Here is a 19,507-nt window from a genome sequence, read left to right on the forward strand (position 1 = left end):
AAGGCTTACAATTTTAGAAGCAATTAATAATATTTTTAAGAACATTTCCAAAACCCACTTTTTAAGGACCAGTTCATGTCTAAAGTCACTTTGTGGGGCTTAAATAGTGGAAACCCCCCATAAATGACCCCATTGTAGAAACTGCACCCCTCAAGTTACTCAAAACTGATTTTACTAACTTTGTTAACCCTTTAGGTGTTCCACAAAAATTACAGTCACAGAAAATAATGCATTTATAATAATATATGCAAGCATAACATATGGACTAAGCCCTCACTCTATTGATAAAATCTGAGACACTTGGTCAATACATTTTGATCAAAACACATCTAAGCCCACCTACCAAGCAACAAGGTGATCTCAGTTCAGATGGGTCCTACACTAAACCTGCCTATGCCGTTATGCATTTATGTTCAGGAGCGCAGACCCCGCACGAATGCTTGCATTTATTATTATAGTGCATTATTTTCTGTGACTGTATAAATGTAGCCATGCACATCCGCAACATTCATTATAATATCGTGCAGGTTGTTTTATTTAAATTTTTTCCATGATTTGTTCCACAAGAATAAAATGAAAATGGAAATGACATTTCAAAATTTCACTTTTTTGGCAGATGTTACATTTTAATCCATTTTTTTCTTTAACACATCGAGGGTTACCATCCAAGCAAAACTTAATATTTATTACCCTGATTCTGCGGTTTACATAAACACATGTGGTCGTAAACTGATGTAAGGGCACACGGCAGGGTGCAGAAGAAAAGGATAGTTTTTGGAAGGCAGATTTTGCTGAACTAGTTTTTTTTTTTTTGTAATAACATTTTTATTCAGATCTGGCATTTGGTAGAAATGTACAGAAGAAAATCACAATACCTTCCATGGTGTACATCATAAAAAAGAAATTACAAATATATATGTCACAAAATGTAAGGTTCACATTGATCGCAGCATACCAAAGAAGGATCGGCCTAGATCTCATTTTCAATTTTCAACCCTCCCAACCCCCCCTCCCCTCCCCCCCAAGAAAACAAAAACCAATCGAGACCCGAACGACATGTTGACATAGATTTCACCATCAGATTCAGACTTATGTGGTCTCGACAACTATAACCCTTCCTCTCAATTAACCAACCAAAATGTAGAATAGCACTACCGATAATCTAAGGTATCTATCCTGAGTCATATCAATAGATCACCCAAACTACCTGCCAACCTCGCTTTCATGTACCAGGTCGTGTCCACAAATGGCTTAATAACTTCCTTCTTTTCGTACATTGTTAACGACTTCTCAATAAACGGCCTCCATTTATGGACAAAGGATTTGATGGATACTTCCTTGTTGCGCTCCGCACCCAATCTATCCATATACAGGAGCACTTTCACCGTGCCTATGACTTCCTCCAAAGTGGGCACCTGGGGTTGAAGCCATTTCCTCAGAATGCACTTCTTTGCTGCAAGCAATATTACATGAGGCCCCTTGGTGCCCACTATGGGTGAATCCACTTCCTCTTGGACCCTGGGAATGAATTGAAAGACACATTGTTGAGGTGTATCTTTGACTTCAACCTTCCAGACGTCATGGACATATCCGCAGATTTGCTCCCAATACGCTCTAAGTTTAGAGCACCCCCAAATCCCGTGTAGAAGGTCAGCTTTGTACAGGTCACATTTGGGGCAGTTTCTCAAGTAGTGTGCTGGTGCATTCTCATAAGACAAGTTATAGGCATATGTAGCCCTATGGATTATCCTGAATTGGGATTCTCTCCAGTGCTCGCTACTAATAGCACCTCTAACCTTATCCATCCCCTCCCGTATCTTAAAGGTAAGTTTACCATCCACTATCTGTTTCTCCCATTCCTTGAACACTGTCTGCGCAACCCCTTCGAGCTTGACATTCATCAATCTCCGATACAGCGTGGAGATATTATCCATAGTGTCCCCTTTGTTCATCAAACTAGCAAACCTAATAACAGAGGTTTCAGTACCAAGAGTTCTCGACTGGGCTGCGCAAAATGTCTGTATCTGCAAATATTGTAAATACTGATTTGGTAATATGGAATGTTTGGCTCACACTTCCTCCCAAGACAGTAACTTTAGTCCATTGGCCGTCAAAAGATCGCCCAGGGTCCTCACATTTTTCCTGCGCCATTCCTGGAATAATCTATTAGAGCTTCCCTGCGGAAAAGAAGGGAGAGACCACAGTGGCATGTAGGATGAGATATAGATTGGTAGTTTGTATAATTTTCTGACATGCTTCCACGCCATTATAGTATCCCTCACTATCAAAGCCTGCTTGACTTCCTGTGGTAGTAATGGAAGTTTTGTGTGTAGTAGAGCACGTAGGTCAAGTGGCGACACCAGCTCCTGTTCCAAAGCCCTATCAGCGTAATGTGAGGTTCCCCCCACCCAATCCCGTACATACCGCCATAGCGCAGCCAAGTTATAACCCCATATATCAGGCAGTTGCAAACCCCCTTCCCATTTTAAAAGGCAAAGTTTCCTGTACGCAATACGGGGTCTTTTTCCCTTCCAGAGGAAAGTTACAAACGCAGATTGCAATTTGTGCACATCCGTGTGTTTCAATAAAAGCGGCACCGTCTGCAACGGGTATAAGAGCCTGGCAAAACTCGTCATTTTAATAAGGCTCGCTCTCCCTAACAATGTGAGTGGGAGTTCCTGCCATTTCTTTAATTCTTGAATAATTTTAGTTATCAAGGGGTCGTAATTCAACTTATACATTTTGGTTGGGGACTTGCCTATTTTAATACCCAGATACTTTATATGGTCTCGCGCTATAGTAATCAGACCATCATCAAACTTCACTCCTATTCCTCTCCCAATGTGCAACAACTGACACTTAGCCACATTGATTTTATACCCCATAAAAGTTCGCACTCTATCAAGTGCCTCTAGGACCTTAGGCAGGTCTGTAGTGGGATCATGCAAAAACAAAAGCATATCATCCGCGAAGCATGTCAGTTTAATCTCCTTGTTCCCCACCTTTATTCCTGCATACACCCCGGAGCTCAACAAGTATCTGGCCAGTGGTTCCAGAGCAATGTTGAACAAAAGTGGGGAAAGCGGGCATCCCTGTCTCGTGCCCTTCTGCAACCGGAATTGAGCAGACAACCAGCCAGGAACACAAATTCTTGCCTGCGGTGAGGTATAAATCGCCTGAACAAAGGCCCGGAAAGGCCCCTGAATTCCTATTTTGTCCAATACTAAATCCAGCCACTGCCAATTCACATTGTCGAAGGCTTTTTCGGCACCTAAAGCCAAGAGAGCTTCTCTTCCCATCTCACCTGTCTGCCGCCTCCTGAGGAGCCCGTCCTGCACTGCCAGAACAGTTCGTATGTTAATTGTGGCTGACCGACCTTTAACAAACCCTACTTGATGTGATCCAATTATTTTTGGCAAGATGTTAGCCAGTCTGTTCGCCATTAGTTTTGCTAGGATTTTCAAATCCTGATTTATCATCGCTGGGAAACCATCGGGTCCCGGGGCCTTCCCATTATGTAGGGATTTTATCACTAAGCTAATTTCTTGTTCCGTAATCGGACCATTCAACATCAACAAATCCGACTCCTCAACAGACGGCAGAGAGACTGAGTCTAGGAAGGCGCGCCCTTCCGGAATATTGCAAGGGTCTTGGGCATATAACTGCTCATAATATTGTTTAAAAATCTCCAGTGTGACCTCAGGGTCACTAGATATGTCCCCCTTTTCTGTTCGTAATTTGGGAGGCGGTATCTGTGTTCTTCTCCCTTGTGCAAGCCTAGCCAGTAATCTACCCGACTTATTACCAAATTTAAAAAAATAAGCCGATGAGTGGTCAGCATGGACCCTTTCCACTTTTTCTGCATAATGGTCGTAATTATGTTTGGCCGTGACCCATTTAGTTTTATTGGTCTCTGTGGGATTTAGTTGAAACTCCGTATATAGCGACCTCAAATTGTTTGTGGCTTCTAACAATTTAGAACGCAAATCCCTCTTTTGGGCTAAAGTGTAGGAAATGATCTTTCCCCGTAATACAGCCTTAGCCGTGTCCCAAAAAAGGGGGGGATTGTCCTGGTGTTGCCCATTCGTGTCTTTATATTCCCACCACCACCCTAATAGTTTGGCCTTAAAGGTTTCATCCATGGCTAAATATCCCGACAACCGAATGTCCTGCCCCTTTGCACTAACCTCTCTCAGTCTCAATGATACCGGCGAGTGATCAGAAATCACCATTTCTTCAATCTTCACCTCACATACCTTGGAAGTCAGTAGACTGGAGCCTAAGAAGTAATCAATCCTCGACCACGCACATTGAGAGTGAGAGAAGTGAGTATATGCCCGCTCAGAGGGGTTGCAGTGCCTCCAGATATCCGTTAATTTAGTGACTTCCATCATATTTGGCAGTATGGAAAGCACATTCTGTTTATCTTTTGTGCCAACCTTTGTCCGCTTTCTATCCTCCAGGACCGAATGTACCATGTTCAAGTCCCCACCTACCAGCACTAAGCTATTGGGGTCTTGCAAGATCTGTCTTTCTAAATTCCCAATAAAAGGACCTGCGTGTGCATTGGGGGCATAGACATTATAGATTGACAGTGTCCCTGCAGGGGTTTCAACGGTCAGGTTGACTAGTCGTCCACTACCATCTGCCTCCTGTGCCAGAATTTTATACTGCAATTTTTTATGCAGCAGTATAAGTACTCCTGCCTTCTTTCCCTCCGATGGGGATCCTACCACTTCTCCCACCCATAATTTCCGCATTCTCTGGAAATCTGTCGCCTCCAGATGCGTCTCTTGCAGCAGGGCAATATCAGCATGTAATTTTTTCAGATGCCGCAGAACCATCATTCTCTTATGTGGAGAGCGTAGACCTTTAACATTCCATGTAACTATATTGACCATATTGATACCTCCCTAGTACTCTTGCCACTGATATTCAGATTATCTGTAGTGCTATAAGATCCCAACCCCCTCCCTTCCCAACTGAACAGAAAACCCAATAACTACTGTATCACCAAAGGTGAACGCGAACTTATGAATTTCTGACTTCACTTTTTTCTCGCCTATTTAGAGACTTCGCTATCTCTTTATCTCTTATATTCCTATTCACCAGAACATATATTAACTTCCTCCGTCCCCCTTTAGAACCTTTTGCTGAGCAAACATAATATAGGTCTTCTACTTAGCCCTTATGTATACACTCCGTTTGTATTTCCGAGACACCCACGAAGACGAGTCAACTCCAAAGCCGACTAAAACGCGTCCATGAGGGTCACGGAAATCCAATATGACATTCACCATTAATTAAACTTCAAATAGACCAACCGCAGCACATGTTATAGCTACTGAACATAGCTACCATCTCGCGTAGAATCAAAAAGTCCCTCAGACCCGATAGTTATCACTTTAGTCCCTTCTGGCACGTCGATCCTCATGACCTCTATTCCCATTCCCTCGCCGGCGCGGAGATCGCGGCCTTTGTGAGGCGGGTCTGTCCCTCTGTGGCGACGGGGTTCTTCCTGACGATGTGATCCGTGCAGGGGATCTTTCTGCATTGTCTTGTAAAGTTAACATGTCCATGCACTTCTCGGCCTCTTCTGGTGTCTCAAAAGTCTCAGACGAACCATCCTCTTTAAAAACTTTCAATACCGCCGGGTATATTAGAGCAAACTTTCGTTTCTTTCTTACAAGACTTGAGCATATCACCGAGAAAGCCCTCCTTCTTCTCGAGACTTCCGCACTGTAATCACCAAACAGCAGAACTTTATAGCCTCTAACATCGATCGGCTTTCCTCTTTTCTTGAAATGTCCCAAGATATCCGCTTTCTCTGCGTAGTTCAGGTATTTGACAATAACAGGACGGGGCCTCACAGGTTGATCGTTACTGCGGTCGCCATTTTGCTCCAGCCGCACTGGGCCCACCCGATGCGCCCGCTCCACTACGCAAGGGCTGCGGATCCCTAGGGCTTTAGGAATGTCCACCGAGCAGATCGAGACCAGCTGACTAGCAGGTACAGACTCTGGTAGTCCAATAATCCGCACATTACTGCGCCGAGATCGATTTTCTAAATCTTCCAGTTTGTCCCGCATACCAGCCGTAGATCTGAGCACCGCCTGTAGCTCTATCTGAGTCTGGCTTAAATCGGTCTCTAGCGAGTTAATTTTGTCCGCCATCTCCAAAATCTGGGACGAATTCTTAGAGACATCCGCCTGAAGCTGTGTTAGCGTGGTCTCCACCGCAGCCTCCAGCGCCGCTTTGATGTCCGGGGCCAAAAGTTTAGCGACCTCGACTGCCAGGGCTTTACATCCAACCCCCAAACCTCTCAATACCTCAGGCTCCTGGTCGAGTGTCTCCGGATCAGACTCTTGCTCGGTGACCTTCAAGGTGGCGGGAGGGGGTTGGGACGAGGACCTGGCGGAGCGCATGAAACGGTCTGCAGCACCCGCCATCTTGTCGTCCTCCGCTGCGGCCTTTGCGTGTTTACGAAGTGCCGGGCTTCCCACACTTGTGCCGCTCCTGGTCAGATATTTCTCCATCCACTCCGGAGGAGGTATACAGCAGGTGAACGGGGATTACACCCCTTTGTCAAGGCTAGCGGTCCTGTGGTCGGTTCACTGGCACGGAGCTCTCCTCTCCTGCTGCCTCACATGCGAGCGCCGGAACCGGAAGTCGCTGAACTAGTTTTTAGATGCCATGTCCCATTTGAAGCCCACTTAATGCATCCTTACAGTAGAAACTTCCAAAAGTTGACCCAATTTTGGAAACTAGGGGATGAGGTGCCAGTTTTATTGGTACTATTTTGGGGTACATATGATTTTAAAACTGTTTTTATTTCTTATGTTTTACAGTATTCATCTGACAGGGTAGATCATGTGCTATTTTTATAGAGTAGGTAACTACAGACGCAATGATATCAAATATGTCTATTTTCTTTGTTTGTTTCAGTTTTACATAATAAAACATTTTTTTTAAAAAAATATGTTTTTGTCTCTCCATTTTCTGAATGCCATATTTTTTTTATTTTTCTGCCAATTGTCTTGTGCATGGGCTTGTTTTGTGCAGAAAGAGTTGATGTTTTTATTGGTACCATTTTTGGGTAGATATAGATATGATGCTTTGATCATTCATTATTACACTTTATGGGGCAAGATGACCAAAAATATGGTTGTCTTAGCACAGTTTATATTTATTTATTTTTACAGTGTTCCCCTGAGGGGTTAAGTCATGTGATATTTTTATAGAGCAGATCGTTACGGATGTGGCAATACCAAATATGTATACTTTTTCTTATTTATTTAAGTTTTTTACACAATAATAGCATTTTTGAAACCAAAAAATGATGTTTTCGTGTCTCCATAGTCTGACAGCCATAGCTTTTTTATTTTTTGACCGATTGTCTTAGTTAGGGTCTCATTTTTTGTGGGATGAGGTGTCGGCTTGATTGATATTATTTTGGAAGGCATATGTCTTTTTGATCGCTTGGTGTTGCACTTTATATGATGTTAGGTGACTAAAAAATTGCTTTTTTGGCACAGTTTTTTTTATTTTTTTATTACGGTGTTCATGTGAGTGGTTAGGTGATTTTTTTTATAGAGCTGGTTGTTACGGATGCGGAGATACCTTATATGCATACTTTTTAAAATTGATTTCACTTTAACACAATAATATCATTTTTTTAACAAAAATTAATGTTTTAATGTCTCCATGTTATGAGAGCTATAGTTTTAATTTTTTTTTGTGATTTTCTTATGTAGGGGCTCATTTTTTGCGGGATGAGGTGACGATTTTATTAGTACCATTTTGTGGGACATGCACCTTTTTGATCACTTGGTGTTGCACTTTTTGTGATAAAGGTGACAAAAATGGCTTTTTTTCACACAGTTAATTTTTTTTCATGGTGTTTATCGGACGGGGTGGATCATTTGATATATTTATAGAGCCAGCCGTGGCAATAGCAAATATGTCTATTTATTATTTTTATTTTTTCTAGTTTTAAAATTATTATTATTATTTTTATTTATTTTTTACATATGAGACCTTTTTTTGTAAACTTTATTTATTTATTTATGTATGTATTTATTTATTTACACTTTGCGTCCCCCATAAGGTCATACAAGACCTCTGGGGGACATTTAACTTCCCTTTTTTTTTTTTTCACTATTGATTTCTTCTGTAACTGGGGCTGACATAGTAGCCCCAGTTACAGGGGAAGTACACCCCCCCCAGAGAAGCTGTACAGCCCAATACAATGCTGCACAGCCCTAGTGTAGGGCTGATCGTGGTCTATGGAAGATTCTACAGCTCCTGCACTCTCCCGGCCCCGGAGGTCACATGGCCACCGGGCCGGGACAGGAAGCGCATAGTGCTTCCTGATCTGTATACAGTGATCTAAAAGGCATGGACACTTGGGAACTGTCCCTGCCTTCTCTCTGGGTTGCCCTGCTGTCACTAACAGCGGGGCCCCCGCTTGGCAGCTGCACTATTAGCGTGTAGCTGCGATCTCTGAATGGACGTTTTAGAACACCCATATTGAGATAAACAACCGCCCATAGGACGTTTATATCCTATGGGCGGTCAGGAAGTGGTTAAAGAGCTGTCCGTGTGTTTAATATTGATGATCTATGCTCTAAATAGGTCATCAGTATCTGATCTGTGAAGGGCTGATACCTAGGAGGGATAACAGAATAATAGCACAATGGTGAGCTCTAAGAAATTAGGTTCCAGCGTTGTTCTTTTATGGGGATCCATATGCCAGAAAAAGATACCATGCAAATCTCGAACCTGACAATTGTATCAGCCCCATTTTTATTATCCTTGGAATATTTTCATACATCTTCAAAACAGAATAATTCATAGTGTTATCCTGGCATTATAAGATAAAAATCTACAGGTTACTGGGAGGTCTGGTATGGTAGATTTACTGTATCCAGATTTGTGTGTATGCCTTTGTATATATAAATGAATTCTAACTCAGACATCTGAGTAGCTTATTAGCCTCCACAGGCTCTGGTTTTTGTACATCACAGGCCTGGTTAAGCAGCATGTCACTGCTGTGAGGACCCATGCAGATGTAATATTATGGAGATACAGACTCCTGCTAAGAGTACCAATTGAATATTGTATGTCTCGGAACACTGTGCTAAGTGATTTCGTACAGAGGATGCTGTTTTCTTTCTGTGGTGTTCACAAACAAAAGTAAATACAAAAGGACTTATAAAAGTGAAAAGAAATTATACATCAAAAGACTAGGCCTGTGTTATAACGATATCAGTCATCTTGGTCTATTCCCGTTATCTGGTACTTGAATTATTCATTTACCTAAGTGCTTTTTTATAACAATGCATAACATATTGTTATATCATCTATGATTTATCTAAAAAAAAAAAAAGGATTTGAGGGAACAGAAGAAGCATGAGCCAAACAAATACTATAGGCTGGTGTCATAAATTCTCAGTAAAATGAAACTTATATGCATACAGTATTACATAGATGATGACAGATCTTGATATTTTAAATAATAATAAAACATCTCCTATGCAGCTCTAAATCCTCTACATTCCTTCACAATATAAAACTGTCTGCCTGCAGCCACCACTAGGGGTAGCTCAGTGTATAAGAATGTATACAGTGACCATCAAACCCAGTGGAAACTATAAAAAATTAGCTTCCCCTAGTGGCTAGCGGTGGCTGCAGGAAAATACTGTTGTTTTATGTGAAGAAGTAGAAGTTCAATGCTGCAGCACTTTGGGCCCCATAGCAGCAGCATGTTCTGCCTCCATTTTACTATAAGTAGGCGATGCAGAGTGTTGTTATTTATGCAACCTTTTGATACGCAGAAGACAAAGGGTGGCATGGTACACAATAAAGTGAAATAATGCTCAATTTTCCCTGTGGTGGCACCGTAGAGTAACTGAACACTTGCTGACAGGTTTCACCATAGATTAAAACCAATCTCTGGTTGTTCCAGTGACAGGACATCTTGTGACCACCTTATTGTCATGAAAAAATGGTTCCATAAATAAGTCAAAGCCACCCTATGGATCACAATGAAAATGTCACAGTAAATGGACAGTTGAAATACCTGCTGCCTTGCAATTTAGCCTTTTTGGTTCCTCTAATTTCCAATTCTCTCATTTCTGTAGCTTCTCAGACTGCTCCATGTACAATGTTCTTTGGAAGTCTGAGAAACTCCCTTCTACTCTCGGTTGATCCGAGAATCAGAGCATCTGCCTTAGGGTCCATTCACAGAACCATTTGAATGGGTCCTCACACGTTCCACAACCCCGCAAAAACAGCATATCCTATTCTTGTCCTATTTTAGGGCTGGCTATGTGCGGACCACAAAACACTTACGGTTGTGCGAATGCACGATTAGAAAGATTAAAGGGGTTCTCCAGGAATTTAGAAAATGAAAATACTTAAATATGACTTTTTTGTAAATATATACCCATATACCTTTCATTAATTATAATGGCTCATTTTGTTTAGGGAGCAATCATTAGGAGAAACAAAATGGCCTATTAATACACACAAAACCTGTCCTAATCATACAGGACAAGTTATTTCCGAGCACTGAGGTAAAGAGCTGCCTCATCCTCCTTTGCTACTTGTCAGCGGTTATGATCCTAAATACAAATTATAAGAACTTTAACTGAATCTCTGTGGGAATGGAGTTCATGAGGAGACATGAAGTACAGAGAAGACCAACAGGACAGACTGTGGTAATAGAGAATGCTCTCTGTACTTCACGCCATGGCTCCTCATGAACTCCATTTCTACAGAGATTCAGCTGAAGATCATATTAAACTGTATTCAGGATCATAGAAAAAGATGAGGCAGCTCTTTGGCTCACTGCTTTGAAGTAGCATTTCCTCTTATGTGATTAGGACAGGTTTTCTGTGTACTCATAGGATAGTGGCCATTTTATTTCTCCTGATGATTGCTCCCTAGACAATATGAGCCATCATAACTAATGAAAGGTATTTGGGAATATATTTAGAATAAAGTAATATTTAAATATTTTCATCTTCCTAATTCCCGGAGAACCCCTTTAAAAAGGAGGCCACTAGGTACATGAATCTAACCATGCATTATACATTTATTGTAATTTTTTTTTGTATAAACTGGATTGTAACATAGGCACAGTTTTAGATATTGATTAGCTATCTCTTGAAGACAATCCTCTTTTAACAAGGAGCCAACTTCTCTATCTCCATGAATTGGCAATTAACACTATGTCTATTCATATGTATTATTTGGGCATAATGCAGCATCATTTAGCAGTCATTCAAAATACAGTATTACATGGAATGCATAGACGTATTGGGTCTTACAGAGTGTGAGCTTACAAAACAACTCCCCATTCTGATACATAGAGGGTAGGGTGACCCTTTATTATGTCCGCAAGCCCAAGTAGGGTATATTAACATGGGATTTTATTGTGCAAACCCTTTAAAGGGGTTGACCCATCTACAACATTGACGGCATATATGGCTAGAACATGTGGCCCTCCGTCTGGCGCAGGGCCACATGTACTTTTTAACATCTCACTCGAAGACAGCAGCACTGTGCTGTCTGACTGTGAGCTGCAGGGAGAAAGTAACCCTCCCTCCCACCCCTGCAGCTGACAGAAGTTTATTTAAAAAAAATGTATAATCCCTGTTGGCTGAGGAGTAGTAGGGGTGTGGCCTAACCAGACCGGGGCATGGTTTAGTGGGACCTAGAAGTTAATTTTTAACTTCATTTTTTCAATCTCTGTCTGCTGAGAAGTGGGAGGGGGCATGGCCTAACTGGGTTGGAGGTGTGTCCTTTTGAACAGCTCACTCTGCATGAAGAAAGTCATCTTCCCTCCTACCCCTGCAGCTGACAGAAGTTGATTTTTACCTTAATTTTTTTAATCCCTGTCGGCTGAGGAGTAGGAGGGGCGTGGCTTAGCAGGAGCTGGGGGCGTGGTTTTAAGTTTGTCTTTTGGGGGTGTACACATTGTGGCAGGGGGCGTGTCTGTGATCCTTTCTGCAAGAGTGACGCCCCTCTGGGCATCTTACTGGCTCATTTGTATACTACATATACTGGATTTTCAGAGGATAAAAACATCTATTGCTGGAACAAAGGCACATCTTGAAATAAGGTACTAAGCGCTATTAGGCCATTGCTTTACTTCAATAGCGATTATCCTGGTGACAGATTTCCTTTAAAGCTCACCTACAGCAGTGAAGAAAAATGGCTGGGTTGTTTTGGAAACCTGAACTAAAACTGTGTGTGTGGAGGCTAGCAGCCTACGAGCTTCTATTGGCTGATAAGGGTCATGTGACCAAGCTTCTATTGGCTAATACATTTTTTGGGACTATCTCAGAGATGAGACCTGGTCTAAAACCTTTCCAGACTCCTGATATACCTGTGTTGCAAATCTTGTGATTGTAAATGTGACAGTGCGGATTCCTCTAGAGGACATACAGTCGTGGCCAAAAGTTTTGAGAATGGCACAAATAATAGTTTTCACAGAGTTTGCTGCTAAACTGCTTTTAGATCTTTGTTTCAGTTGTTTCTGTGATGTAGTGAAATATAATTACATGCACTTCATACGTTTCAAAGGCTTTTATCGACAATTACATGACATTTATGCAAAGAGTCAGTTTTTGCAGTGTTGGCCCTTCTTTTTCAGGACCTCTGCAATTCGACTGGGCATGCTCTTAATCAATTTCTGGGCCAATTCCTGACTGATAGCAACCTATTCTTTCATAATCACCTCTTGGAGTTTGTCAGAATTAGTGGGTTTTTGTTTGTCCACCCGCCTCTTGAGGATTGACCACAAGTTCTCAATGGGATTAAGATCTGGGGAGTTTCCAGGTCATGGACCCAAAATGTCAATGTTTTGGTCCCCGAGCCACTTAGTTATCACTTTTGCCTTATGGCACGGTGCTCCATCGTGCTGGAAAATGCATTGTTCTTCACCAAACTGTTGTTGGATTGTTGGAAGAAGTTGCTGTTGAAGGGTGTCTTGGTACCATTCTTTATTCATGGCTGTGTTTTTGGGCAAAATTGTGAGTGAGCCCACTCCCATGGATGAGAAGCAACCCAACACATGAAAGGTCTCAGGATGCTTTACTGTTGGCATGACACAGGACTGATGGTAGCACTCACCTTTTCTTCTCCGGACAAGCCTTTTTCCTGATGCCCCAAACAGTTGGAAAGAGGCTTCATCGGAGAATATGACTTTGCCCCAGTCCTCAGCAGTCCATTCACCATATTTTCTGCAGAAGATCAATCTGTCCCTGATGTGTTTTTTTGGAGAGAATTGGCTTCTTTGCTGCCCTTCTTGACACTAGGCCATCTTCCAAAATTCTTCGCCTCACTGTGCGTGCAGATGCGCTCACACCTGCCTGCTGCCATTCCTGAGCAAGCTCTACACTGGTGGCACTCCGATCCCGCAGCTGAATCCTCTTTAGGAGACGATCCTGGCACTTGCTGGACTTTCTTGGACGCCCTGAAGCCTTCTTAACAAGAATTTAGCCTTTTTCCTTGAAGTTCTTGATAATCCTATAAATTGTTGATTGAGGTGCAATCTTAGTAGCCACAATATCCTTGCCTGTGAATCCATTTTTATGCAACGCAATGATGGCTGCACGCGTTTCTTTGCAGGTCACCATGGTTAACAATGGAAGAACAATGATTTCAAGCATCACCCTCCTTTTAACAGGTCAAGTCTGCCATTTTAACCCAATCAGCCTGACATAATGATCTCCAGCCTTGTGCTCGTCAACATTCTCACCTGAGTTAACAAGACGATTACTGAAATGATCTCAGCAGGTCCTTTAATGACAGCAATAAAATGCAGTGGAAAGTTTTTTTGGGGATTAAGTTCATTTTCATGGCAAAGAAGGACTACACAATTCATCTGATCACTCTTCATAACATTCTGGAGTATATGCAAATTGCTATTATAAAAACTTAAGCAGCAACTTTTCCAATTTCCAATATTTATGTAATTCTCAAAACTTTTGGCCACGACTGTACATACACACACACATACACTCAGCTTTATATATTAGATCTACACCAATCTATTTGGATTAAAACCACTCATCAGAGTAAATTATCGAACCAACCCCTCTTTTGAATCTAAGACTAGAGTTGAGCGAACACCTGGATGTTCGGGTTCGAGAAGTTCGGCCGAACATCCCGGAAATGTTCGGGTTCGGGATCCGAACCCGATCCGAACTTCGTCCCGAACCCGAACCCCATTGAAGTCAATGGGGACCCGAACTTTTCGGCACTAAAACGGCTGTAAAACAGCCCAGGAAAGGGCTAGAGGGCTGCAAAAGGCAGCAACATGTAGGTAAATCCCCTGCAAACAAATGTGGATAGGGAAATTAATTAAAATAAAAATTAAATAAATAAAAATTAACCAAAATCAATTGGAGAGAGGTTCCATAGCAGAGAATCTGGCTTCCCGTCACCCACCACTGGAACAGTCCATTCTCAGATATTTAGGCCCCGGCACCCAGGCAGAGGAGAGAGGTCCCGTAACAGACAATCTGGCTTCATGTCAGCAGAGAATCAGTCTTCATGTCATAGCAGAGAATCAGGCTTCACGTCACCCACCACTGTAAGAGTCCATTTTCATAAATTTAGGCCCAGCACCCAGGCAGAGGAGAGAGGTCCCGTAACAGACAATCTGGCTTCATGTCAACAGAGAATCAGTCTTCATATCATAGCAGAGAATCTGGCTTCCCGTTACCCACCACTGGAACAGTCCATTCTCAGATATTTAGGCCCCGGCACCCAGGCAGAGGAGAGAGGTCCCGTAACAGACAATCTGGCTTCATGTCAGCAGAGAATCAGTCTTCATATCATAGCAGAGAATCAGGCTTCACGTCAGCCACCACTGCAACAGTCCATTGTCATAAATTCAGGCCCAGCACCCAGGCAGAGGAGAGAGGTCCCGTAACAGACAATCTGGCTTCATGTCAGCAGAGAATCAGTCTGCATGTCATAGCAGAGAATGAGGCTTCACGTCACCCACCACTGCAACAGTCCATTTTCATAAATTTAGGCCCAGCACCCAGGCAGAGGAGAGAGGTCCCGTAACAGAGGATCTGGCTTCATGTCACCAGAGAATCAGTCTGCATGTCATAGCAGAGAATCAGGCTTCACGTCACCCACCACTGCAACAGTCCATTTTCATAAATTTAGGCCCAGCACCCAGGCAGAGGAGAGAGGTCCCGTAACAGAGGATCTGGCTTCATGTCACCAGAGAATCAGTCTGCATGTCATAGCAGAGAATCAGGCTTCACGTCAGCCACCACTGCAACAATCCATTGGCATATATTTAGGCCTAGCACACAGGCAGAGGAGAGAGGTCCCGTAACAGACAATCTGGCTTCATGTCAGCAGAGAATCAGTCTTCATATCATAGCAGAGAATCAGGCTTCACGTCAGCCACCAATGCAACAGTCCATTGTCAGATATTTAGGCCCAGCACCCAGGCAGAGGAGAGAGGTCCCGTAACAGAGGATCTGGCTTCATGTCAGCAGAGAATCAGTCTTCATGTCATAGCAGAGAATCAGGCTTCACGTCACCCACCACTGTAAGAGTCCATTTTCATAAATTTAGGCCCAGCACCCAGGCAGAGGAGAGAGGTCCCGTAACAGACGATCTGGCTTCATGTCAGCAGAGAATCAGTCTGCATGTCATAGCAGAGAATGAGGCTTCACGTCACCCACCACTGCAACAGTCCATTTTCATAAATTTAGGCCCAGCACCCAGGCAGAGGAGAGAGGTCCCGTAACAGAGGATCTGGCTTCATGTCACCAGAGAATCAGTCTGCATGTCATAGCAGAGAATCAGGCTTCACGTCACCCACCACTGCAACAGTCCATTTTCATAAATTTAGGCCCAGCACCCAGGCAGAGGAGAGAGGTCCCGTAACAGAGGATCTGGCTTCATGTCACCAGAGAATCAGTCTGCATGTCATAGCAGAGAATCAGGCTTCACGTCAGCCACCACTGCAACAATCCATTGGCATATATTTAGGCCTAGCACACAGGCAGAGGAGAGAGGTCCCGTAACAGACAATCTGGCTTCATGTCAGCAGAGAATCAGTCTTCATATCATAGCAGAGAATCAGGCTTCACGTCAGCCACCAATGCAACAGTCCATTGTCAGATATTTAGGCCCAGCACCCAGGCAGAGGAGAGAGGTCCCGTAACAGAGGATCTGGCTTCATGTCAGCAGAGAATCAGTCTTCATGTCATAGCAGAGAATCAGGCTTCACGTCACCCACCACTGTAAGAGTCCATTTTCATAAATTTAGGCCCAGCACCCAGGCAGAGGAGAGAGGTCCCGTAACAGACAATCTGGCTTCATGTCAGCAGAGAATTAGTCTGCATGTCATAGCAGAGAATCAGGCTTCACGTCAGCCACCACTGCAACAGTCCATTGTCATAAATTCAGGCCCAGCACCCAGGCAGAGGAGAGAGGTCCCGTAACAGACAATCTGGCTTCATGTCAGCAGAGAATCAGTCTGCATGTCATAGCAGAGAATGAGGCTTCACGTCACCCACCACTGCAACAGTCCATTTTCATAAATTTAGGCCCAGCACCCAGGCAGAGGAGAGAGGTCCCGTAACAGAGGATCTGGCTTCATGTCAGCAGAGAATCAGTCTGCATGTCATAGCAGAGAATCAGGCTTCACGTCAGCCACCACTGCAACAGTCCATTGTCATAAATTTAGGCCCAGCACCCAGGCAGAGGAGAGAGGTCCCGTAACAGACAATCTGGCTTCATGTCAGCAGAGAATTAGTCTGCATGTCATAGCAGAGAATCAGGCTTCACGTCAGCCACCACTGCAACAATCCATTGGCATATATTTAGGCCTAGCACACAGGCAGAGGAGAGAGGTCCCGTAACAGACAATCTGGCTTCATGTCAGCAGAGAATCAGTCTTCATATCATAGCAGAGAATCAGGCTTCACGTCAGCCACCAATGCAACAGTCCATTGTCAGATATTTAGGCCCAGCACCCAGGCAGAGGAGAGAGGTCCCGTAACAGACAATCTGGCTTCATGTCAGCAGAGAATCAGTCTGCATGTCATAGCAGAGAATGAGGCTTCACGTCACCCACCACTGCAACAGTCCATTTTCATAAATTTAGGCCCAGCACCCAGGCAGAGGAGAGAGGTCCCGCAACAGAGGATCTGGCTTCATGTCAGCAGAGAATCAGTCTGCATGTCATAGCAGAGAATCAGGCTTCACGTCAGCCACCACTGCAACAGTCCATTGTCATAAATTCAGGCCCAGCACCCAGGCAGAGGAGAGAGGTCCCGTAACAGACAATCTGGCTTCATGTCACCAGAGAATCAGTCTGCATGTCATAGCAGAGAATGAGGCTTCACGTCAGCCACCACTGCAACAATCCATTGGCATATATTTAGGCCTAGCACACAGGCAGAGGAGAGGTTCATTCAACTTTGGGTAGCCTTGCAATATAATGGTAAAATGAAAATAAAAATAGGATTGAATGAGGAAGTGCCCTGGAGTCCAATAATATATGGTTATGGGGAGGTAGTTAATGTCTAATCTGGACAAGGGACGGACAGGTCCTGTGGGATCCATGCCTGGTTCATTTTTATGAACGTCAGCTTGTCCACATTGGCTGTAGACAGGCGGCTGCGTTTGTCTGTAATGACGCCCCCTGCCGTGCTGAATACACGTTCAGACAAAACGCTGGCTGCCGGGCAGGCCAGCACCTCCAAGGCATAAAAGGCTAGCTCTGGCCACGTGGACAATTTAGAGACCCAGAAGTTGAATGGGGCCGAACCATCAGTCAGTACGTGGAGGGGTGTGCACACGTACTGTTCCACCATGTTAGTGAAATGTTGCCTCCTGCTAACACGTTGCGTATCAGGTGGTGGTGCAGTTAGCTGTGGCGTGTTGACAAAAGTTTTCCACATCTCTGCCATGCTAACCCTGCCCTCAGAGGAGCTGGCCGTGACACAGCTGCCTTGGCGACCTCTTGCTCCTCCTCTGCCTTGGCCTTGGGCTTCCACTTGTTCCCCTGTGACATTTGGGAATGCTCTCAGTAGCGCGTCTACCAACGTGCGCTTGTACTCGCGCATCTTCCTATCACGCTCCAGTGCAGGAAGTAAGGTGGGCACATTGTCTTTGTAGCGTGGATCCAGCAGGGTGGCAACCCAGTAGTCCGCACAGGTTAAAATGTGGGCAACTCTGCTGTCGTTGCGCAGGCACTGCAGCATGTAGTCGCTCATGTGTGCCAGGCTGCCCAGGGGTAAGGACAAGCTGTCCTCTGTGGGAGGCGTATCGTCATCGTCCTGCCTTTCCCCCCAGCCACGCACCAGTGATGGACCCGAGCTGCGTTGGGTGCCACCCCGCTGTGACCATGCTTCATCCTCATCCTCCTCCACCTCCTCCTCATCCTCGTCCTCCTCGTCCTCCAGTAGTGGGCCCTGGCTGGCCACATTTGTACCTGGCCTCTGCTGTTGCCAAAAACCTCCCTCTGAGTCACTTCGAAGAGACTGGCCTGAAAGTGCTAAAAATGACCCCTCTTCCTCCTCCTCCTCCTCCTCCTCCTGGGCCACCTCCTCTTCCATCATCGCCCTAAGTGTTTTCTCAAGGAGACATAGAAGTGGTATTGTAACGCTGATAACGGTGTCATCGCCACTGGCCATGTTGGTGGAGTACTCGAAACAGCGCAACAGGGCACACAGGTCTCGCATGGAGGCCCAGTCATTGGTGGTGAAGTGGTGCTGTTCTGTAGTGCGACTGACCCGTGCGTGCTGCAGCTGAAACTCCACTATGGCCTGCTGCTGCTCGCACAGTCTGTCCAGCATGTGCAAGGTGGAGTTCCACCTGGTGGGCACGTCGCATATGAGGCGGTGAGCGGGAAGGCCGAAGTTACGCTGTAGCGCAGACAGGCGAGCAGCGGCAGGATGTGAACGCCGGAAGCGCGAACAGACGGCCCGCACTTTATGCAGCAGCTCTGACATGTCGGGGTAGTTGTGAATGAACTTCTGCACCACCAAATTCAGCACATGCGCCAAGCAAGGGATGTGCGTCAAATTGGCTAGTCCCAGAGCTGCAACGAGATTTCGCCCATTATCACACACCACCAGGCCGGGCTTGAGGCTCACCGGCAGCAACCACTCGTCGGTCTGTTGTTCAATACCCCGCCACAACTCCTGTGCGGTGTGGGGCCTGTCCCCCAAACATATGAGTTTCAGAATGGCCTGCTGACGTTTACCCCGGGCTGTGCTGAAGTTGGTGGTGAAGGTGTGTGGCTGGATGAGCAGGTGGAAGAAGAGGAGGAGGAAGCCGAGAAGGAGGAGGTGGCAACAGGAGGCAAAGAATGTTGCCCTGCGATCCTTGGCGGCGGAAGGACGTGCGCCAAACAGCTCTCCGCCTGGGGCCCTGCTGCCACTACATTTACCCAGTGTGCAGTTAGGGAGATATAGCGTCCCTGGCCGTGCTTACTGGTCCACGTATCTGTGGT

This window comes from Bufo gargarizans, chromosome 2 (assembly GCF_014858855.1).
Source record: "Bufo gargarizans isolate SCDJY-AF-19 chromosome 2, ASM1485885v1, whole genome shotgun sequence".
Lineage (NCBI taxonomy): Eukaryota > Metazoa > Chordata > Amphibia > Anura > Bufonidae > Bufo > Bufo gargarizans.